Below are 24,435 nucleotides of genomic sequence, written 5' to 3' on the forward strand. Positions count from 1 at the left end.
AACGCATAGACCCTCCTCGCCTCCTTTATCACCGCCGGTTGTGGAAGCAGACGAACCAGAGCTAGCCTTATGGCTCCCCGGCCGGTGAGAGCGCAGTGTCCAGCCCTGGGACAGAGGGTTTGGAGCACTGAGGCGCTGAACCGGGCTAGGTAGAGAAGCTCTAGGGTAAAGTCTGCTGCAACATCCTCTAAACCGCAACAACTAGTGTCTGACCTGATTCTTCCTTCAGTTTAAACACATTATTTCTTGTCCCATCTGACAAGTAAATAAAGAAGCTGCTTCTTTTTCAGCAGTCTTTCATGTACTTTGAAGTTATGATGTTCCGTTTTCATCTTCTCATGTCAAGGATGAGATAACCAAGATAACCTTTTCTTTTTTTTTGCCTTGAGTCCTTAACTGTATTCATTCACTGAAGCCTTCTTGCAGTTGCCACGTGCTTGTTGAACTTCTCACATTTGTGGCTGTAAATTCACATAAACGTGACAGAGATTTCAGACAGAAATAAGCCTCACCTGAAAATCCCTGGTAGCTGAATGCAGACTTTTGAGAAGCTCCAGTCTGAGACTTTAGACTAAAGTCTAAAGTTTCTCTCTGGAAACCTTCTATACATCAAGAGTTTGCTGAACTGTTGATTTCTTCCAGCAGGTACTGCATCTCAGCCAAGTGCAGTTCAGATATTCAAAAAGCAAGCTCTTGCACTGTGGGGCACTCTAGTGTCCTTCATCTCTAACAACGTGATCCCTATGCCCTCCTTCTCATCACAGAAATTTCTGAAAATGTCAGAGATTTTGATTTTATAATCCCAAAAGGGCACTACTACGTAAAATGTCTTTTGGAATACAGGGAATAAATTTCATTTTTGAAAGTTTCAGGTGTAAGTGGTTGACCCCTGGGAAATAAGCGTACTGCTTCGCTTGCTGCTTTAATGAAGGTCCTCTGCCAGAGAACATGAAGTTCTTTATGGAGTTTGCTTTGTAATATTGACTTACTTACCTGGGCTTGCAAAGAGCTCATATCTCTCCCTCAAAAGTCCCATTAACTGCTTCACTGCTGCCCAGCATGAGGTGGTGCTGATGCTGTGATTTCCAGCAGTGAGACAGATGGGGGGTTAGCCAGGCTACTGCTCTCCTTGCTACTAGCCAGGAAAACTCAAGGACCTGCTACTGTCCTGCCTGCTTGATCCCACCTTCCTGGGCTGCACTGCTTGTCCTTAGTTACAGATTCTGGCCGTCAGATCAATTCCTATAAACATGTGTTATCCCCTGATACACAGCTATTGCAAATGAAAAATACACAGACGAGATTGAGCACCTATTACACTTCTGCTCAATACTGTGTAACAAGATTGATGACTACTTCAGCTCCCAGTCCTGCACCTATAGAAGTCAATACACTCATTGCCAATGTGAACAGGAGCAACCCCCTATTTTGATAAAACACAACCCCCACAAATGTATGTCCCTGTATTCCCTGCTCCCCAGGAGGGCGTTGGGGCCTCAGTGACCTTGCCAGCTGTCACACTTCCCCCAGTAAGCATGAACTTAATGCCCCCTGCAAGGAGGAAAACACAGGAGTGCTGAACCACAGGCAGTTGCCAATGGGTTCAGGCTGGGCAGCAGACTGGAACAGAGTGCTTTGCTGAGCCCATTTGTGCATGCTCTGAGCTCGCCTAACTTATCTGTTAATTGCTTTGACCTGTTTGTTTACTTCCTGCTCGGGAATCTCAGAATTTGCTGCACTCAAAATGACTTCTGGATTGCAGCACTGAGCAAACATTGACTTAACCTTTTCTGTTACTGTGTGTCAATATTTCCAGCCTGTTCATATGCATGTGCTATTGCACTGGATAAACCAGGATGTCGTTCAAAACTAATGCTCTTTTATTTATCTGGAGGTATCATATTGTGCAGGCACACAAAGCACCCATATGAAGGTCTTTAATAAAAAGCTTAACCTTTATCAAACAAAGAACATATACCCATGGAGCACTGGGCCAGGACAACTCAAATTTAGAAAGCTTTTCTGGTCCTTGTCAGTGCTCTCCTCGCTCCTATCCCAAGCAGAGCTGCAGGTACAGGCAGCATTGATGCCCATTTCCCAGCAGCAGCAAGCCAGCAAACAGGAAGATTTTTTCAGTGAGTTGTGTTTGGCACATGACCTTCACCCTTGGGTTGGACAATTAGATGACAGTTCGAAGGGCACCCTAAAACTGACCACTAAGCATTCTGGTAACACTAACACACAGCAGTGAGCAGTGCCATCAGAACTACTACGATCAATAGAGTGTTCAGACCCTTACGGCAGCACTTTGTGTGTGTTATGTGATCAGTGAGAAGGAGGGAAAATGAAAGTCAGTTAGAAATATTTAATTTTGTATTTGAGATGCCAAAACCAATTATTTTGCTGCTGATACCTGGCATTGCTCCTTTTTCTGCTTAATTCTGCATTCCTAACTTATTACTTAATAGATATTATATTTCTCAAAGGGCCATTTAATGAAGTACTTTTGGGACGCTTGCATCTAAAGGAGACTTTGAAAAAACAAACTTTGATCCAACTTGTTTGATCTAAAAGCCAACTGAGCTAGGTAAAAGATGAAGAGCTGCTTGTGCATTGGCTGCCTTTTTGAATAATTCTGTCCTTAAGTAGTCAAAGGTTCAACACAGTTCAAACTAATCACAATATTTCTTTGTCATGGATGATAATTAGAAATTTTCCTATTAGTAAGTTACATGGTTCTCTCCTATGCAACATCTGTCAGATTAGCCTTTAAATCAAACTTTAAACTCTACCATTTTGTAACTATGTGGAGTTTTCTATTTGGATGTGGGGTTTTGTTTTTGTTTTTAATGAGCTGGTATTGATTGTTATTTTATTTTTCTTAACTTCTACAGCCCAGCAGGCATTCTCCACTACCCAAAGCCAGGGCTGGGCATAGGAGTCCATGCCTAAGAGATGCAAAGAGAAAAATCACTAAAAAGCCCACTGTTTTCAGACTCTCAAATACATAGAAGGGAAACCACGGAAGGGTGAGGGCTTGGGATGATTTTCCGCAGAACAATTTTTGTTTTACCAAATATAGCTGTTGGACTAGGTAGAAATGGGGATTTGGAGAGAATCCTCGCTTTACCTTTTGCTCCTCTACCAAGAAATTGAACTCCCTGAGTGCATAGACAGAAGCTGAATTTCCTCCTGGTATCAGACAGAATATATCTAGACAGATGACAAAAAAGCAGTACTTGTGACATGATTCTTGTCCACCCACATGGAAATTAAATAGGCCTGGCACCTAAAATCAGTGAAATAATTTATTTCATTAGTTAGTATAGAAATTTATCATCATTCTCTTTTCTTGTCAGGTCTCAGAAAAGATATGCAACTGATCTCTTAAGATTTTTTTTTTTCATCTTCCTTACACACAATGAAAAATATTTTGTTCCGTGCACTAGTTCTGAGTATTGAAACAAAATGGGTTCAGGTCTGAAGAGAATGAGTTAGGTCTTAGGACCTGCCTTGAGGGGAGATTTTATTTCATTTTATGGGTTTGTGGATGTAGGATGGACAAACTGAGCAGCATCTCAGAGTATTTTTGCAGACTCTTTGAACAAGAAGCATATTTCACCAGTCTAAACCTAGTTCTTGTACAGTCTTACTCAGCCAAAGAAGAATTTGGGACCTTAAAGTAGGACAGCTTTTTGGTAAGACTGTTGCAAGTGGGAAATTGGAAGCTGAAATCAGACACAAAATGTATGTCTTTGCTCAGACACCCAATTGAGGAAGTTTAAATGCAGCTTCCCTTTGTTTAAAAACTAAAATGCATGAATCAAGCCTTTTACATAAATCTTCCAGCTTTCTCTGAGAAACGATATCCCTTTCAATGAGCCTCAGGCATTCCCACTTGACTCAGGTTAATGCATTTGGTCTCTATAGAAACAGCAGCAGATCCCACATGTAACTTGGAAAGGTCACCTCACTTTTGTACAAAAGCTCACATTGTCTCTTCCTTCTGTTCATAAAACAGCAGTAAAAGGAAGCAAAAGGCAATGCACTGTACTTATCCAGAGTCTCAGGGCTCTTCTGCTCTTGCAGACGCTGATGAAAGACCAGGCCCTTCAGTGCTTGTGCTTGCTGACCATCCTGGGTCAAAAAGAAGCACGAGCTTTTAAATACAAACTAAATAATACCATTGAGCTGGCAGGAAATTCAAACTGTCCTGAACTGTCTGGGAGCCAGCAAAGCTAATGAGCTGTACCATTTCCAAATGTGCTGTTCGTAACACCATCTGAGAGCTTGTGTACATACAGAGTTGTGCAGGTTTGCCTCAAAGTATAATTTAAAATGGATTTAATTAAACAAGAGAAAAAATAATATGGAAACTTAAATAGATATCAAGCAAGCTTATGTCAATTTGATTAAGGGAGCAGTTTAAACTGAACCATGATAATCCTCTCTTAAACAGAGCAGAGCTGTCTTTTATCAAGGGTTTTCTAACACTTTAACTGCTCTTGGTTTAAAAAGCAATTGAAGTTAAAAGCAGTCTGGAAGTCGGTTCCCAACCTCACCATCATGTCTGTTAGTACAAATGGTGAAAAGTTTGGGACATGGTGATCAGTGAGAGACAAAGAATGTTTGAAGGTATCAAAGAAACTTAGCTGTAAAGAGAGAGAGCCTTTTAATGGGAAAATGGAGTACTAGAAAGAAAAAAAAAACCCTGAATTTCTTATGGTTTGAGACCAATTTTTTAGGTGTTCCAATGTTCAGTTATACAACCTTTATTGCAAGGATTATTGTTCTTCTGGGGAAAGAAAGGTAGGTGAGAGAGCTCTGGTTTATGTGCAGAGACATTTCACAAACAAGTCCTGTGCAAGCAAAGTGGTGATTAGTCAGGAGGGTAACTCCAGGCTGCAGCCACAACCAGACAGTCCTGGGGCATCCCTGCCAACCCACCACTCCCAGCCAGGTTTTCTTTCTGAGGCTTGTGGGTTAAAGGATTTACACAAACACCATCCATACTCTTTTCCTCTGCCTTCCTTACGCAGCTGCTTTCTGCACTGTGGTATTCAGGGCAAAAGTGAAGCTTTACTGCTTGAACGTGCATTTATTGAGTGCAGCAGTTTGTGTGGCTGAGTGAATGTGTTCCCCTTAAAGCAGTCACATAAAATAGGATGTGTGCTTTACGAAGAAAAAGACAAACCATGAGATCAGCTCTCTATTTGATAACAACTCAGACCTTTCATGTGCAAAGCTCTGGCGACTGTGTATTACCAGCAAGTCACTGGCTTTTATTATCTGCCCAGAGGAATGAGCAGTTGCATGGAGACAGAGCCACTCTTGGGACTGGGGCACACAGCAAGTGGCTCTGGCTGATTCATTTCTTCAGCTCCCATTATGTTATTTGCTGTCTTTGTAGGTTGTGCAACACTGGTCTTTGCATTTCAACCCATGCTTCTTGCAAAATGATGCTGCTGAAGTCTAGCCAGCCAAGTCCCTTCAAAAGAAATTTGCTTAGAAGTCTATAGTTAAAATGTAAATGCATCTTCAATTTATCTCAAATCCATTTATGTCTTAATGGAATGTTGTTTATATGAAAGCAAGGAATATCACAGGGCATCTTACAACATTCTGGCTCCCTCCCTGCTGCCCAGAGAGGGCAACAAATTGAACTGGGACTCCACAGAGACTGCCTGCAGTCACAAATGTGAATGGTACCTAGCTCAAAAGGCTCCTAAGTGCAGGTGAGACCTTCAGATGCCACTGTAGCATTTACTGCTGTAAATCAAAGCGACAAGAAGTGTTTCAGAAGCATAGATCATAAGGGGCTATGCTCTAAAGCCAGATTTCATGTACTCTTTCCATTAGTTCTCACAATAACTGAGAATATACATCTCTGAGGGCCAAATTTGGAACTAAATGAATGAAAATTCCCCATATTTTTCAATACAGGTACCATGATGCATGATATTTGGTAGAATCTTGGTAAAGCTATATTGGTAAGGTAATTGATGTACCATTTTAATATAGCATTTCTCAAGGTAGAGCTGAGGTGTGTCATGCACTCATAAGACACACTTGTCTAATTCTGGAGTCAACTTGAATTTTTTCAATAAGTGTTCTGCTAAAAGAAGCATCAGATGTACCTAGGGGGATATGACACAGCTCCTCAATTATCTTCACCATCACAATAAAATTCCTGTCTCTATACTGAGTTATTCCTTATATTGGTATTAATTAAACCTCCTTCTTGTTGAACACTCTCCACCATAATTTCCTAACTTTAAAAATATGAGGATGCTTTTTTTTGCTGCTACTCCAGCTCAGCCTGTGCCCAGATGAATAAATGCCTCATGTGCTTCTGCAGACATCTCCAGGTTGTCAGTTCTTTTCCACTCACCGAGAGCTGATGCTCTGGTAGACACATAATCTTTGCCCCAGATATTTCTAAGATGGCAATGATCAGTTGTTGTGTAACAGAAATCCAACTCTGCTCAAGCAGTATGTTCCAAGTTAGAAAGATTTTATTTCTCTTCAAGGAGCTCTGCTTGCACAATGTAAAGTAAATAGCTACTCTCATCTGTGGGAGATTTAGCAGGAGAGGGGAAAGGATCAATGCCAGCTCTGTCTGTAAGACATTAGTGCATTCTGAGTGCCTGCAATAAATTTTTAACCTTTCCCAGCTTCCCTGGGGGTGGGCAGGTATTCAAAAATACCAGCACCCTCATCCTAAAGCTTCACTATGCAAACTAAAATGAATGAGACATTTAACAAAACACTGATAGATAAATCATGACATTCCCGTTTACTAGACAAATAACATATTTTATTAAAAAATAGAGAGATTACCACTTTCTGTGTGCGTCAGAGTTTAATGTGAAGGACTATCTGATTTTATCGAGAGCTGAAGTTTCCCATTAACTCCATTTTTATTTAAAATTAATACCCACGGAAGTCTGTGATAACTGAGGCAGGTTTTAATCTAGCGTAATTTGAACGTCAAGTAGCTTGTGAGCACAGCACCAGTACTGCCTCAGAGTTGCCTGTCTGTATTCTCCTCATGTCTTGAAAAGGTCTGTGTCCCTGTCAAGACACGATGCTATGGTGGGTGCTCAGAGCAGTTCTGAAATGAATTGGCTCTGGCCTTGAATGTGGTGTCACACTGCCAGGTGTTGCTCGCAGACAAACGCTGCCACAAAACATGTGGGTGGGAACATCTCACATTGTGTAACAGCCTGTAAGATGCTGTGAAGGCTGAAACATCCTGCAATGACCTCCAGCTTTTTAAGGAAAATAGGTGTTCTTTCATTTGACTCCAGCAGACAGAGGTGATAACACAGAGGCTACCTTGGTGAGGTGAGGCTTGGACCCCCAGCTTGGCATTGTGTGACGTGAGAGCTAAAGGGGCAAGAAGAGATTTTGTTTATAGTAAAAACTTATAGAGAAAGACAGAATATGCTGGATGAGAGAGGTCACCACTGCAGGCTGTTAGCAGGGACCAAGAAGAAATATTAGAAACTTAGAACAGCTCAAACTAAGACTGACAGTCATAGGTTGGAGGAGGGAAAAACAGAGAGGGTTAGAAATCTGCCTAATTATAACCTAGGCATGGCACATTACCAATCCCTCAGCTCTGGAAACAGCCCCATAAACCTAATGTAGACGCCTCTAAATAAGTGTCTGACGAGCAAAAATCCTTCAATGCTGGTGTTTGAATCCTGACTTTATTTTCTTGCACTAATCTCCCTACTGTCTTCTTGCATATGGATTTTAGATCCCTAATAACAAGTCCTTTCTAAAGCTTTCAGGCTGAAAGGTAGTGTACTACATCTTTCCAAAGCTGAATTGGATATACATTAGAGCTTAAATTTAGAAGTTATATTTATATACATATATATACATACCCATCTATCTATCTGTCTGTCTGTCTATCTATCTATCTCAGGCTCAGTGGGGACCTTATAACTCTCTATAACCACCTGAAAGGAGGTTGAAGGCAGGTAGGGGTCAGTCTCTTCTCTCAGGTAACAAGTGACAGGACCAGAAGAAACAACCTGAAGTTCTGCCAGGGGTGGTGTAGATTGGATATAAGGACAAATTTCTTCACAGGAAGCACCTTTTCTGTGTCACGCATTGGAATAGGCTGCCCAGAGAAGTGATGGAATCACCATGCCTGGAAAAGTTCAGAAAGCATGTGGATGTGGCACTTGGGAACATAGTTTATTGGTGAACAGGGTGGTGCAGGGTTAATGGTGGGATTCTTATGGGTCTTTGCCAGCCTTAATGATTCTATTATTATATATATGTGTGTATATATATATATATGTGTGTGTGTATATATATATATATACACACATACACACACACACATATATATTTTAGAAATTTGAAAATCTAAATTGCTGTCTGTTATTGCTACTTTATTAACATACAGCACAAGCAAACGTCAAAGAGCTCCAACAGTGTTTGCAAAGCCCTAGTTTATCAAATTAAATCTTCAAGCAAGATTTTTGGATAAACACATGCTTAGCAAGGATGTATCCAGCCGAGTCTGGGCCTGACCTGCTGTGCCACACTCATTATTGCCAGATGGGCAGGATATGCTGGTGTTTGCCACTGCAAGAGCCTGCAAGAAACTTTCCCCTCCCAAAGCTCCTCCAGCAAGGGAAAAACAGTCTTTCAGTTTCCTAAACTCAAACTCTACATATCTGCACAGCAGTGTTTGCAACCCAGAAGGAATGAATAGGGAGGGAACAGCTGCCTGAGAAAAAAATAATGCAAGGTACACCTGGCCCAAACTGATCTGCAGAGATCTGGCTTACAGGAAGTCAGAAGCAGGGAACTGCGGGTGCAAAATTGGCACTGATGTCACTGGGGTATATTTATAATAAATTATTCTGAAACATATGTACTATAAAATTAAGTATGTGTGTAACCCCACCCTCAATTTCTGTCTCAACAATGTTTTGTGCTCTGTCTCACTGTCAAGGGAGGCCAGCTGCACTTGCAAATTATTGTTAATTTTGCCATACAGCTGTCATATGCAGTGGGTCAGAGTAATGAAAGGGGTTTTAATAAAAATTGAAATTAGTTAAATCGAAGTCTCACAAGTAATTTTTCTACAAGAGGAACAAAATACTAATACCTCCTTTGTATTCCTCCAGTAATTCAACATTCCAATATCATGTCAGTCACCTTATTTGCATTTTGTCATATTTTGTGGATTATTCATTATTTAATTGTGTGTTGCGGTTTAGGAGGATGTTACAGCAGACTTTACCCTAGAGCTTCTCTACCCAGCTCAGTTCAGCGCCTCAGTGCTCCAAACCCTCTGTCCCAGGGCTGGACACTGCGCTCTCACCGGCCGGGGAGCCATAAGGCTAGCTCTGGTCCGTCTGCTTCCACAACCGACGATGATAAAGGAGGCGAGGAGGGTCTATGCGTTGTGTCCATGGAAGATGTTTATTCGCATGGTGCAGCAGAGGCCAACAACCTCCCCGAGGCAGAGATGCCTCGAGGGCGAAGGCCTCACATGCACAGCCACATGTGGAGCATAAACACACGTGGAGCATAGACAGCAAGATGGCGGAGGGTAAGGGGTTTTATAGGGCAACAGAGAGGGGCAGGGACAGCACACAGGCCCAGTGACCTCTGGGTACAGGGGAGGTACAGGGGCGGAGTTAGGAGTACAGGAACCAATAGGGGAAACCTGAGAGTGTGGCCAGGGCCACGTGGGGTTAGGGTACAGGAACCAATAGGGAAAACTGGGGGCGTGGCTAGGGCTATGTGGAGTAGGGAAGGCAGGACAATAGGTGACAAGGACAGTCGTTAAGAAAGGGGTGTGGGGAACTTGCAGCCATTATCCCAATAATTGTGGATCCTTCAGAGTCAGTGCAGTGTATCCTCTGAATGCATATAACTGATAGCTCCACAATCAGTATTCTGCACTCATAATATGGAAGGAATTAACTGATTTTATGTGCTTATGACATTCAGAGTAAAATATCTGAAAGATATTAGAGGAGATAATATCACTGTATGCATGCATAATACCATGTATCCAAACAACAAAAATTATAGTGAAAATACACATTTCTAGATTCAGTGTACTTTCCGATCAGTAACAAACTAACTGAAGTTTAATAACATTTGTGGATTTTTTTAATAGACTCTCATTAAGGAATATTTTTTCTACAGCCCTTTGTGTCTCACTCTTTAGGCAGCAATCCTGTTGACGCTTTGATATAGGCTTGACTTTCAGTATCCATGTAATCCCAGAAGAGTCAGTGGGACTATTCATAGCCTTAAACAGAAGGAGGTGAAGGATAGAAGACTTAGATTGTCTTCCTGCAAAGAGCTCATCATGACCCTTTGAAATGGCCAAAATCCATGGAGCATAACAGAAATGTGCTCTTGAGAAAGGAAAAACTATAAAGCTCAATTTGGTCCTGATACATGCAAGCCCTTTGGAAATGAATGGCAAAATTGATGTAGACCAAAGAAAAGAGTGTTTCTCTCCCTGACTCCTGTGGCAGCCCCAATGGCTACCAATTTATGTCTCTTGGGGGACATACATTTTTGTCAGTCATCCTTGTGCATGCAAATCCAGAATACCGAAGTGATTATCTAGTTGAGATTAATTTCAGATCTAATCTGCTGCGTTTCCACATTGTGGAACTCCCTGGATGTTTCTCGGGTTTGTCCCTCTGTAATCAGACTATGATTTGAAGTTCTATCCATCACAATTGATTTGCTCTGTAATGCATTAAATTGGTGTGATACGTAATCTGCTAACATCTTCTGATGCTTCTTTCCCCAGTGCTGCCTCAGTCACTGAACAGTGCCTTGATGTGAAGGTTAGACAAAGTAACGTGATGTATTTGCTAGTTGTAGGCAAATAAGGAGAGAAGCCTAAAATAGGAATTGACAAATACAATGTAGGTTTATTAAGTTTATTAAGTTTATTAAGAAGCATTGCGAGAGTCTGCCAAACTTCACAATTTTTTTGACCTTTGAGTCTCCTTGCCCTCTGCCTCCACAAACCTATTATCTATTAAAAAGGTACTATCTCTTTAGCATTTCAGGGGGTTTAGCATTCACTATCAGCCACCAATTGATTTTTTGATATTGATATTCTACTGGAAAAGATGCAAAACACAAAAAATCCCCAACGCTGCATCATGTGAATCATGTCAGACAGGAAACCAATTGCTGGACCTGAAATCTCCTGTTTGAATAATAGTTTTGTGCCCTGTCCTGATGGCCATCAGATTGACTGAAATATCCACATAATGAATCATGAAACAACATCAAGCAATGAAGGTGTGAAAGCCTTCACTCAACTGTGTTTTAGGTTTTATGAGTTTCATTCCAGCTGGAGTGGAACAGAATAGTGAACTTGAGCAGAAGTACCTTTTAATTTTTACAGCCAGTTTGACTATCGCACTATAAACCATATTTGCTCATGCCTAATACTGGTAAAATAAGAAGTAGCCCCTTTCATATTTGTCGAGTTGGAAAAGCAGCAGAAGTGAGCTACTTTACTGAGATATCTAAGGGTCTGCACTGCCTTTTAATGAGATTCATAATACTGATCCACAAAAGCAGGCCTGTGTTGGAGGCTGCCGGATGGAGTGTCATTTTCATTTTAAGGTCTGTATTAGATGAAGTAGAAGGGTCAATATAACACCCAGATTTCTCATTTCCAGTAGCAGAGAATAGATTCTTGCATGATAATTTTTGTAAATTAAGTAAGTCCTAGGAAATGTTGTGGTTTTCTGTGGAAACAGACACAAATTCATTGACATAAAACAGTGTGGAGGTCAAGATTTTAGTAGGATTAAAAACTGGACAGAGGCATAGCTTACACAAACATCCACTGGTGCTATAAATCATGATAGTGAATCAAGGTTTGATCTTCCATCTTCGGCATCTGAAGCTGAATTTTAAAGTTAAAATGGGAGAAGGGAAGTTATTTCATCATCTTCTGCAACACCCAGACCTGTCTGGAGGTGTAAAAAATTGCTCCCAATCATTTTTTGTCTTTTATAAATCATGCCATATTACTGACCCACTGTTCCATTTATGGTTTCAAAAGAAGTTAAATTCAGAATATTATGAAATTAATATCATGAGAGCACAGCTAAAGATGCAGCATTTTGTGCAGCAATCTCTGGTCTCAGCTCTGGAAGCTTCTTGATCCTCTGGTGACAAAATCCAAGATCGTCAGGTGTCACTGTTGAGCCGCCAGCAGAGTAAGAAGACCCGGGTTCAAAAGGTGGCATCCAGAAGAAAATTTTATTATTTAATTCCATCTTATATAGACTTTTCAAAGGTCACCCGGATTGGTCAGTTCGAAGCCTCCCCCTAGGCCTGATTGGCCAGGCCTGAACTGTCCACATCCGAGAAACTGATTTTAATAACATCCAAACTTTATCTTTGTTTATAAAACACAGGAAGAAGAGAGAAAAAGTTCCCATGGGAAAGGTCTGTGCTAGCCACAGTCAGGGAATGCTTGGAAACACTAAGAAATTTAAGGTACTTGCCACTACTGGGCAAGGACAAGGTAAGAAAGCTGCTCTACCAGCTTCAATGAGTAATCTGGCCCTTGTTCCAGGTGCCCAGAACCTTTGCTACAGCTGCTCCCAGTTACGGAGGGTCAAGCACCCTTTTAGCTGGTGTTCATGTAAGAAATCCGTTAAAGTGCAGCCCCCAGAGCACAGCTAACAGATATAGTAGTTTACACAAAAGGAGACAGAAGATGGATTCAGGTCAATTTGTTCTGCTGCAGAAGTCTCAGACATGGTGTTAACACACCACAGAGTCGTTTCCCTGGCAGCTATCCATGCCAAGGTAGAGGTTTTGATACAGAGTAAGTTGCAAATGGTGGATGCAGCCCTGCAAGTGTCCTAGGCTGCAGGGAATGCTTGGAGTGTCTCTCTGAGGCCAGGAGAGATGGCCCTTTGTCCTGCAGGAGCTGTGCTGCCAAGTGGAGGAGTTACAGCAGAACAGCATCAGAGAAGAGGAGAATGAGGTAGAGAAGACCTTCTCTGAAATGCAACAGCTTGAAGAGCTGAATCTCATCAGTAGCAGGGGGGCAGGTGGTGTTCTCTCCTGGTATTAAGGTAAGTGCAGCCTCTGGAGAAGGTGAAGATTGGAAGTCAGTGACTTGATGCCGAGAGAAAGTCTCCTGCCTCCCTTAAGAACTTGCAACTGCAAAACAGGTTTAGTCCCTTTAAATTCTGAGGAGGGACATGGGTATGTTGTCTGCACGTGAGTGATGATGTGTGATAAGATATGTGTTACATCTGTTAGAAGTATCCTGAAGCACTAACCTTTCAAAAGAGGAGAGTAGCCCTCTCTGTCAGAGTCTACTTTGTGCTAGAGCATGAAGCTGGGACAGCTGGATCTCTTGCTAGCTTTTCTCTTCTTCTCTTGTGCCATGGGCTAGAATGGAACAAAGCTGTAAATAATTGAAATATCAGTTTTCACTCAATTGCTCTGGATGGAATTCTTGCAAGATCTGCTGCCAGTTACCATTGGGACAACTTAGTATAGCCTTCAAAATAAGGATTGCAAAAAAAAAGTCTTCCTGGATCTGCAAAGCATCCTCTCCTAAAATGAGAAGTATTTGGACAATGTAACAACAATAACGTACAATCATTCTTTCCTTTGTATAGCAGGGCAAGAGTGTTGGTAGATTGTTGCGGTTTAGGAGGATGTTACAGCAGACTTTACCCTAGAGCTTCTCTACCCAGCTCAGTTCAGCGCCTCAGTGCTCCAAACCCTCTGTCCCAGGGCTGGACACTGCGCTCTCACCGGCCGGGGAGCCATAAGGCTAGCTCTGGTCCGTCTGCTTCCACAACCGGCGATGATAAAGGAGGCGAGGAGGGTCTATGCGTTGTGTCCATGGAAGATGTTTATTCGCATGGTGCAGCAGAGGCCAACGACCTCCCCGAGGCAGAGATGCCTCGAGGGCGAAGGCCTCACATGCACAGCCACATGTGGAGCATAGACACACGTGGAGCATAGACAGCAAGATAGCGGAGGGTAAGGGGTTTTATAGGGAAACAGAGAGGGGCAGGGACAGCACACAGGCCCAGTGACCTCTGGGTACAGGGGAGGTACAGGGGCGGAGTTAGGAGTACAGGAACCAATAGGGGAAACCTGAGGGAGTGGCCAGGGCCACGTGGGGTTAGGGTACAGGAACCAATAGGGAAAACTGGGGGCATGGCTAGGGCTATGTGGAGTAGGGGAGGCAGGACAATAGGTGACAAGTACAGTCGTTAAGAAAGGGGTGTGGGGAACTTGCAGCCATTATCACAATAGTAGATGTTTTGTTGTTCAGGGGTTTTTTCCCCTAAACTAAAGTTTCTCCTGATTATTTGCTTTAAAGGTGTTTTGTGAATTGGCAAAAGATCTTACAAATGCTGTACACATTTTTATTCTTGTTCTAAATGCCTCCAGTTCTTTCCATGTTCAAGGCAGCATACAGTTCAAATGACTTCATTCATGCTGCAAAAGATTCCCATTCACTGTTTACAAGAAACATTTACTTAGACGAGTTGTTTGAAGTTTTTATTGGTAAAAAAAGTTGAATGGATAAATCTACTTTTCCCCCAGGATAAATACTTGGAGTATGAGGCTACTGCTACAACATATTTTTTTAATGTTCAGTGTCAGTCATGAGTACAAAAACGCCATGTGCTTTCTTTCTTTACTCAACCTGCATTTCCTTAGGAAATACTGATATCAGGACATACCCTGTCACCAGTGGCCAATCTTGACCAACCTGACTAACCTTTGTGCTTATATCACTTCTTTCAAGCTCTGAGATGTATTGAAATATAACTTGAAATGTAATGGCTTAACTGTGCTCAGAAAACGTGATGCAAACAGAGATTCTCCTAGGAGTACAATACGTCAAAGGAACATTTCACTAGAGTGTCCTTCAGATAGAGTACCACCAGAAGTTCCTTTCACTGAAGTGTGTTCTGCAGACAAAAGCAAAATATGTGGGACACTAAAGGAAAAAGCAAAATTTATGGGAAGTGATACATTGTGGGACAGTTGGTTTTGGCTTTCTTGTTGCACACATGATTTTACTTTTATATTTTGATTGGCTGGGAAATGATGTGTCTTTGTTCTTGCAATTTTTTTCCCCCTTATGATTTGTCATTTCTACTGCTGGCTTTAAGTTTCAAGATTACAAATAAGGTAAGTACTCTGGACTGTATCTAACAAAACCCTTCCTTACCTGCTACACAATTTCAAGCACTACATGGCCTTTTAGAGGTCACATTTAGATATGTTTTCGTTTGGAATTCTAACTGGCAATGTGTTTCAGGACTGTGCTTCTTGCTTATCCATCTTTCAAACACTTTTAATAGCACTGTGAAACTTTCATTTAATATTATGTGATTAATATTATTTCTTGGTAAGAATATCTGCTAGAGCAATTTCACCACCTTGTTCAAGGATAACATCTGCTTTGGGTAAGAACATGTAGTATCAAAACCATAAAAGAAATCTTGTCAAAGCAGTGTATTCTTACTACTTTCATGCTCTGTTCGTGGGTTTCCCAGTTGATTTTTCAGTAGAAATCCTGTGCTATTATAGCTCAGCCCTAGAGTTTCTTTTGTTCAGCTCTGTCACCTAATACACTACTAAAACATCTTGATTTGGCAAACCAGATGAGTCATGCCGAAACCTCTATCCAGCTATAGTTCTTTCAATTCACAGAATCAAGTGTTTTTAAAAACCCATATTTTTCTCTCCAGCATGAATGTTCCTAAGAATCACCTGATTTCCTTACAATGACAACAGTTGTCTCTAATTTCTGATCAGTTTGTTTATTCCTACCATAATTGTCCAAAACCTCCATTGCTTAAAAAAATGAAGGAGAGCAAGTATTTTAAGAATTTTCAGTTTCTGTTGTGGTGGAGGTGTAACAATTGTTAGGACTCTCAGCATCACTCAAATCAAAGTATAAATTACTGGTTTTATGAAGTTGTAAATTTTGTAAACAACATACTTGTGGATGACAAATGTCAGTTCTTCCCAAATTAGTGATATAAGACACTGCTGAGTCTGGGTCATTAAGCTCAAGGAGAAAGGAAGGAGTCTGATTCTTCATCTGTTGAAGTCCCATGGGTGTAAGTTCAAGGAGAACAGTGCTACCCTCTTTGGTTTCTTAGATATTGTTAATCTATGTTCAAAACCTGTGTTTTAATTAAACTTGAAAATTAATTTGCTTTAATATCTGTGTAAAACAGATTAAAATTAATAAAGTCTGACCCCCTTATGGGTTAGCATGAATGAATAATTACTCTTCAGCAGCACAGGACAAATTGTACTGGACTTTCTGGCACAAGTTAACAGTAAGAAGTCAAAGGAACTCCAGGAAATACCAGAAATCTTGAACTGCATTAGGAAATTTAGGTTTGCAGTTTCTCTTTATGTAAATTGAAAAGGCATTTGCTAGACTGTCACTGCTAATAATTATGGAAAATTACCTGCATAAATTGAATATAGGAACATTCTAATTTGGAGATTGCAACTGATTGCCAAAAAATTCCTAAGGAAGTGATAAGGATGGTGCACTTTAAAAATAATGCTAATGCAGGTATCACCACCTGGACTAAATTCAGAGTGAAGAAATGTCTTCCTAAATCCTTTCAGTGCCTCCAGGAAGCAACCACTGTTGGCCACAACTGTTCCTTACCGTTCCAAGTGTGTTTAAAGGCTGAAGTCTCATTTAGTCTCAGCTGAAAAAGGAACCACCTACGAAGAGACACACGGTGGTATTTTGGCTGCAGATGCTGGCAGTGTAATTAACTGAAAGCACCTCAAAGAAAATCCTGCAGTAAAAGAATATCTTTTTAATCGGTGAAATAAAATTCATTAAGACTTACATGAACCTATAGTTCTTCAAACAATACTATTCACATTGATCTTCAGTGCTAATGAATTTCCTTATACATATATTTTCCAGAGAGTGGACTTCTACCAGGTAAAGGTGAAGGCCTGAGGTTTGAGGCATCCCTGCCTAACCCAGTGCTGCCCTGCACGGAAGAGACCTTACTGTTTCAGGGGAGAGGCATGTGGCAAGTGCTGAAGCTGACAGCATCCCAACCTGTGCCTCTGAAACAGCATCTGAGTGCTTCCCTGGAGCAGGGTCAGCCATTCACCCCTCCTGCTCCAGGGGCATGGCATGCCGGCATGCCAAACCATGGGCAGGGGCTGTGGGATGCACCTGGGCCTCCCTGTGGAGCACAGCAGCTCTAACCTGCTGGATTTGAGCAAGGCCTGACTATGAACATCCCTGCCAGTACTGCAGTGGAGTGAGCACAGAGGGACAGTTTGGCTTCAATGACTCATCTCAGGAGAGGAAGTGCTGGAGAGATGATCTCTCTCTCTGCAGCTGGTACTGCTACTTGCTCCTTCCATTTTTTTCTGCCCACACACTGACCCTGACTAAAACTTAGCAGACTGTAGTTCAATGAGGCTGTAATAAAAGGTAGTGTGATTACAGGTAGGCTGCTTTCTGCTGTAATAGTTTTGTTTGAATGGGCTCAGATTTATCATCATCCTTGGTTGGCACAGCTTTAACTGGCAAAGCTCATGGATATTTGCTAAAAGGAGGGGTCATACAGAGGTGGTTTTGCTTCTTTACAGCCCTCATTTCTTCAGATGCACTATTTCTTTATGTTTAACCTCTGCAAATAGTCTGTCTCAACACCCTTTGTGTTCTGGGGAGAGAAGCAGAGATGTGAGAGAATGAATTCCTTCAATGCTAGAAGTGGCTACATTGGTTTATCCAGAAAATGGGATTCCTTTAGCATAAGGAAAAGAAGGTATTGAGGGGGATTCATTGCTGTGTACCCCTGCCTCACATGAGGGCACAGAGGAGACCAAGTCAGACCCAATGATCCTTGTAGGTACTTTCCAACTCAGCTTATTCTGTGACTCTCTTGGAGGTGCACTGTGATAGGAGAGGCAGCAGACACAAGTTAAGGGAAATGGATTTCAGATATTAAGAAAATTGCTTCCTCCTGAGGGTGATGTCCTGCTGTCATGGGTGCCCATAGAGGTGCAGCCTCTGTTGAAGGCATTGGAGGACCTGGCCCTGTGCAACTTGACCTCATTCTGCTGGCTTCTCCCAGCCCAAATTCCTCCGTGAAGTCCACAGTTGGATGCTGTGACATGGGTATCCGGCTGTTTCTTGTGTTCAGTAACACACCTTTTGTTATTCCACCTGCTACAGCCCCATCTTCCCCAGTCTGTATTTTCACTTAGAGCAGTGGAGGAATGAAGTCCTGTGAAACAGGCCTCTCTGAAGTTTCTCATAATGCAGATGTCAGTCTGTTTATAGCAACATCTGTAGCTTGGGAGACCTTTGATAACTTCATTTAAGAGTATATATATCTACACCTGTCAATGTTCATCTGATCTGTCTCCCATCCCCAGGGTGGTATTCCCTGTTGCAGTGCATTTACTCAGCATGTAGTACCTATCTTCCAGAGACAAGCAACAGCATAAATCCTTTTATCACAACTGGTGTGATTTTTAAAAAAAAACTACAAAACCAGATGTTGAAGGTTAGTCCAGGATAACATGTTTTGAAGGAGGGAAAAAGCAAGTGCTGAGTCTGGCCCCAGAGAGTCAGACTGCACACAATGGCTGAATAAGCCTGACCTGACAGGATGTCTTTCTCTGGTCAAAGCCAAAGGGTCATGTGGAGGAGGCTCTCTGGCTCAGGTGGGTGTAACACACAGAGCAGCCTCAGCACTGGTCTTGGTGTGACACTGAATTTTGCTGCCTTACTCTGGAACTTATTTTATTTGTATTTTCTCCCATCCTAAAGCTATTCAAAACTTTTTTTTCTGCCAAAACAGATATGCATTATACATGACACACAGCATAAAGCATTTTCTTTTAATTTTCAGGGAGTCTGTTAGTGCCAAAACATAAACTGCTTAAGAAGGAGGAGGAAAACTGGGGTAAGTGATATTTGGCAAGATCCACATGTTCCATTTGTTTGTGCAACAATCTCTATGCTGACTTACAGCTTCAGAGGCAGCTGTGTAAATATGAGACTGTGATGGCTGAGGAAGCCAAGAGACAAGCTGTAGAAAATAACATATAAAACCAGACATGTTCTGGATGCTACAGGGCAAGGCAGGGCTGAGCTATGCCACAGACATCTTGCTCTGATACTCCAATAGCTTCAGTGTCCTTTTTTGGAATGTCTTTCCTGTTATTGCTGGGGGGTGTGTTGTGGTTTGGATTTTTGTTTGCCCTTTTTTTTTTTTTTTAAGGAGTTGAATTTAAAGTTTCATTATGAAAGAGGCTCAAACCATCCCTGAAAACGCTGAGGAGACTTTCTGATGCAGTCTGCCAAACCCTGCTTCGCCAAATGACCTTTGTGCTCCTGAGCACAAGGGCCAGGAAGCCTTGAAGGTATCAGCTTGTGGTGTTCGCTAGCTTCTTATAAGTGGGATTTACTCATTTGTTTTGTGAAGCAGTCCTAGGAACTGAAAACTTATGCATTTAATAAGTGCTGGAGCTGCTGCCACCCAGTCCCTGTGGGAGCTGACCTTCTGCAGATAAGGCCAGCACAAGCATTTTCCTACAAGGCTGATGCTAATGCCTGCAGCCTGCTGAGCAAGTTAAGCCTTGGCAGGCTCTCTAATTTATTTTGGTTCTGATAAAGCAGAGAAAAGATCATGGGCTTAAAGAGGCAGCCTGGATTAGAAAAGGTTATCTACTGGATTTTTAAATTGCAAATATTCACCTGTAAAGCATAATAATTTCTGCTTAAGTTTTCCAGAATAAAGAAATATTATGAAGCAATACCATTCAGGAATGTTGTGAGACAGTTCACAGGTAAATGATGCACTTGAGCAATGCACCTAACTCACAGTTTTCAAAACATTATCTTTCTTTTTTCATCAGGCTGTTACCTTTGTCTTTCTTAAAGACTTTCTCATGACTTCTCTGAGTGTATATTGAATTTTAGCTTTTAATTGAACACAAAACTTCCCCTTGCTCACCAGGTCAGATAAGGCTTCTGCTGATTACATTTTTTAATTATTCTACAACAATTTATATTCTATTATTTCATCATAGGATTCTCATTTCTTCCACACCTGCTACACTTCATAAAACTCTTGTCCATCCTACCTCTCCCTAAACCACTGGTCAAATTGGCAGATGCAGTGGTATTTAACTTGGTGCTGCAGTTCAAAACAGGCATGTCTTAAATAGGCTGCAAACTATGGAAACATTCAGTTTCTCTTATGATGCTTGCAATTTTCATACCTTTTCCCTAATTTTGGAATAAAATTTGTCTAAATATATGTAGAATTCCCCAGCTGGAGTGGTTTTGTCTTGCTCTGAGCAGAAGGACAAAGTTTTGCTCATCATAAGGAGAAGGAAAGACAGTTCTCTTAATAATTTGGACAGTTTACTGCCAAAAAGTGAAGGTAAAAACCCTTCAGGAAAAAGGTGTTGCTACCTTACGCAATGAAGAGGAGTTGTTTGCTCATCTGCCTTTGCAAGGCACATTTAAGTGGTAATATTTGTCTTTTAGCAGCACCACTGCCATTTCTGCATTCCTATGTTGTAAAAAATTTTCATTAATTTTTTCCATGCTTGGCGCAATTTTATTTTTTTCTCAAATCAACAATCATAAATCATAAAATACAGTGAGAAAAATATTTATGTTAATCAGCTGATGGAGTTAAGCAGATATACATCCTCTGACTTTGTCCCTTCAGGTCAGGATTGTATTTGGATTATAGGAATAGCTCCTCATTCCTTTACCAGGGATATCTCTGCTCACGCTGCAGAGGTGAGCCTGTGCTTCAATTGACGCTCTCTGTAGAGTTGGGGGGAAATCTGAGTCAGAGGCAGAAACTGGTTTCTAACTAGAAAGAAATAAAATGAATGATCTTTTCTATTTTTCTTTCAAGGAGGACAGTATTTTCTAGTGACAGCCCTCTGAGGCTGTGTGAATTGAGATGGGACAGGACATTTCTCTATATTAAATTAAACAATGGTTAGCCTGAGCAAATCAATCTATGAAGCATCTCTAAAGCAGTTTACTAGGCCCTGATCCTATATTGTTGATTGATTTCAGTGAAAGATGTGGACCTTATGGGCATGCTTCTATATGGAATGACTTTGAGGAAAAAATAAACCTGTTGAATTGTTGGATAACTCCATGTGCCTACCTGCAGGATAAAGCTTTTGATGGTTTGGATCCAAGCAGCTAAATAGAAGTGTTGATAGCAGGTTTCCTGGTGGATGCAATAACAGCTATTTACCCAATCACAACATTCTCTTTTGAATTTGAAGAGAGGACAGGTCCAAATACAAGATAATAGCCTGTAAAATGGGCATCATTTGTCTTTCCACAGAGTTATTGATAAGGTAAACACCCTAGCATTTAAAAAATATTTTGCACTTAGGTTTAAAAGTGGGTTTCACCCCATTTTATAGATGAGGAAACTGAGGCATGTATAATTTTAGCAACTGTTTGATACCAGAAACCTGGAAAAGGGCAGATTCAAAAATAACAGCTGGGTCTGGAGAGCAGTAATCTAATCACTGAATAATGTTGTCTTAGAGCTAAAAGCCTGGAGGAAAAAGCTGAAATGTCTTTCTTCTCAACTCTGTCTTTACCCATGTCTGCATATCAGAGTCACTGAGCTGGAAAAATATGAATGTTGCAGTACAGCATGAATGAACTAAGTTGTCTCTTGAGCAGTGAGCGCATTTCCCAGCTGGGTAAGACATTGCAAAGCTTTTAGGAGTTTCCAGCACCATTTCACCGAAGCAAGATCCTCTTGAAGAGATCCTGGTTGAATGTTGCTTTTTTTTCTGTTTCTGAGGGGCACAACAATCTCCTGTTTCCAGCACAGCTGTTGCCAGAGCCTGTGTCAGGATGCATAAACAGGTCTCTGGTGCAACAGGAGCTGTTTCAGAGCTTCAAGAGCCCCATCTGTAAGCAGGAAGGGTCTTCAACAACTTATATGGTTATGTCTTTATTAGCTGAACAGGAATATTTGCTGAAACCATTAGCAAGAAACAACTGCAACAGAGGGCAGTGCAGAAAAAATCAGTACCAGTGTGATGAGACTGCTGCTGTTTCCACATCAGGTTGCTCCTTGCTTAGCTACTTTAAAAAATTAAAAAAAAACCCCAACCAAAACCAAAACAGAACCACTCATCACAGTAAATCCACACCACCCGATCCCTCAGCAGCCCTGACATTTCAAACTCAACTTTGCACCAAGTAATCAGAGTTTGCCTCCTGCCCCAAGGCTCCAGAAGAAGATACAGTGAACCTTGCTTTGCTTTGAGATGGCTCCCAGCTTCTTCTCCAGCTACATTTTGACATGAAATGGAGATGGTCAAATTGCCTTCTGAGGCCTGTCTGGGCTGGTAACCTCTGATGGGGGCTTGTTTCTCTGGCAATATTCAGAGGTGATGTGCAAAGGGAAAGGAGTTAACTGTTTGACAAGGGACAGCTTTATTTACAGACTGCTGCCAGGCTAAAATCAGTTGAACTGCATGAAACAATGTGCACTGGTTTGTAAAAAGAGTTGTAAAGCTGTGACACTGATTGGCAGTGAAAAGCCTATAAAGCAGCACACATCAATGGAGTAATTGACTGCCTCCCTCACATAAATGATTTTTCTCCTTGCCATACTCTTTGTGTGCTTGAGCAAGCTGTGCTTCATGCTGATGGTACATAGCAAACTTAAATAATTGTCTGAAAGCTTTGAAAGATATGAGACAGAGCTTGGGTGAGAGGGTCTTTAAAGATAGTATTAATAATACTAATAACAATAATTTAGTGGGAAAAAATGATGTCTTTTAAAATGTACAAGGAGAAAAATTTCCCTTACAGGAATTCAATCAAGCAGGAGGGCAGGACAGTGCTGACTTTGCAGATCTAATACACCCATCTCCTTGCATCCATCTGCTTGCTCCAGTCCCAGAGCTGCTGGGTAGCTTGCTCAGCATCACTTCCTTGAGTGTTGTTCAGTTGTTTCCAGGAATCTGGCATTTGAATTTTGGAAAGGTTAAAACTCTTTTGTTGAGCTCCTGCTGGCCTTGCTTGTTAATAATGATTTTTCCAGCAAGTGAGCATTGGCTTTGCTCCCCTTATAAGGAGGATCAGGTTTTCTTAAAACTCCAGCAGCAGTCTGTGCAACTTTTATACCTAAAGCAAGCATACATCCAGGGCACCTGCTGTGCTGCTGGGGCACTGCTCTCCAGCCAGGCAGAATTAACCCGCAGTGCAAGATCAAAGGATAACCTTGAGCATGGCGAGGACCACAGAAATCAGAATTCTGCTCTCAGAACAACACCCTGCAATAAGCAGAGATAAGTCTGAGCCACAACACCAGATCTGGAGCCAAGCTGTTGTGAAGTTTGGTCTGCTCAGAGGTAGGATTTCTTCAGAAACATCTCCACAACAGAAAACTTTGGGGTTTCTTGTTCACTGTTCCAGATTCATAATCCCAGGTATTCTGCCATTGAGTGTATTCACCTTATGGTTTTCCCTTGAACTGTTGCAAGCTAAGGGGCAGTGTGGGGTTTGGATTCTTTTGTTCAGCATTTCTTTACTCTTCAATGCTACCATATGCTATTCTTATGGGTTTACATGAGATTTTGTGAGCTCCTGTCATCACAAAATTTAAGGAGGCTGTTGCATACTGGGAATGCAACTATGCTGTGGGATCAAACAAAAGGAGCCTGGTCCCTTTGAAATGTGTGGGAATGAAGTCTTGCTTAAGTGAAAGTATCTCTGAATGCTTTCCTAACTCTGAATCTCTGAATGCTTTCCTAACTCTTTCCTATCTCTGAATGCTTTCCATAACTACCAGTGGGTTATACAAGGCAATGAGGTGGAAGTGTTCTCCCTTTGGAAACTCTTTTCCAGGCAGGGACGGGAAGGTGCATCAAGGAAGAAGACAAAGAGCAGGCAGTGCAAGTGTCCTGCTGGGAGTTTCCCTCTGCTCTCTGTCTCTTGGTTTCTGCTCTTCAATGGGACACAGGCTCAGAGCTGGCACAGATGCAAAAAAAACCAGCATCAAGGACAAGCTGCAAAAGCTGACTGCTGTTGTCTGGTACTTCAGTGGGGCATGTGACTGCTGAATGTACCTCTTCTCTGTGTCCAAAGGGCTAAAGAGCATGTAGCAGATCCATTTGCTCAGTGTGAAGACAGAGTTCAATGACATGTCCCGAGGGATCAGACTAAATTGATACTGCGGAAGGTAATTAAATTGTGTGGCAATTTATCACAGGAGATGCCTGGATAATCAGTGATTTCAAAGTCCTTCAAATCATGGGTTTGTAGCCTAGCTGTGTTTATGAACTATAAGGAACTCCTGTGGATTTTGCTTGGCTATTAGGTTCTGTGGAGGAGCA

General features: G+C 41.6%; 1 long non-coding RNA gene across 2 annotated transcripts; it reads left to right on the top strand.

Annotated features, from left to right (window-relative positions):
• The first annotated feature begins 12,705 nt into the window (after window positions 1–12,705).
• LOC146441493 (uncharacterized) lies at window positions 12,706–23,733 on the top strand. 2 transcript variants are annotated; one of them, XR_014850448.1, is made up of 5 exons: window positions 12,706–12,862; window positions 12,965–13,115; window positions 18,939–18,992; window positions 19,815–19,878; window positions 23,246–23,733. It is a non-coding gene; the product is annotated as an uncharacterized LOC146441493 (long non-coding RNA). The 2 variants fall into 2 exon arrangements; XR_014850449.1 differs by lacking the exon at window positions 23,246–23,733 and adding an exon at window positions 21,134–23,115.
• The last annotated feature ends 702 nt before the right edge of the window (window positions 23,734–24,435 follow it).

Source organism: Lichenostomus cassidix, chromosome 2, assembly GCF_008360975.1.
Source record: "Lichenostomus cassidix isolate B80296 chromosome 2, HeHo_3.0, whole genome shotgun sequence".
In the NCBI taxonomy this organism is placed as follows: domain Eukaryota; kingdom Metazoa; phylum Chordata; class Aves; order Passeriformes; family Meliphagidae; genus Lichenostomus; species Lichenostomus cassidix.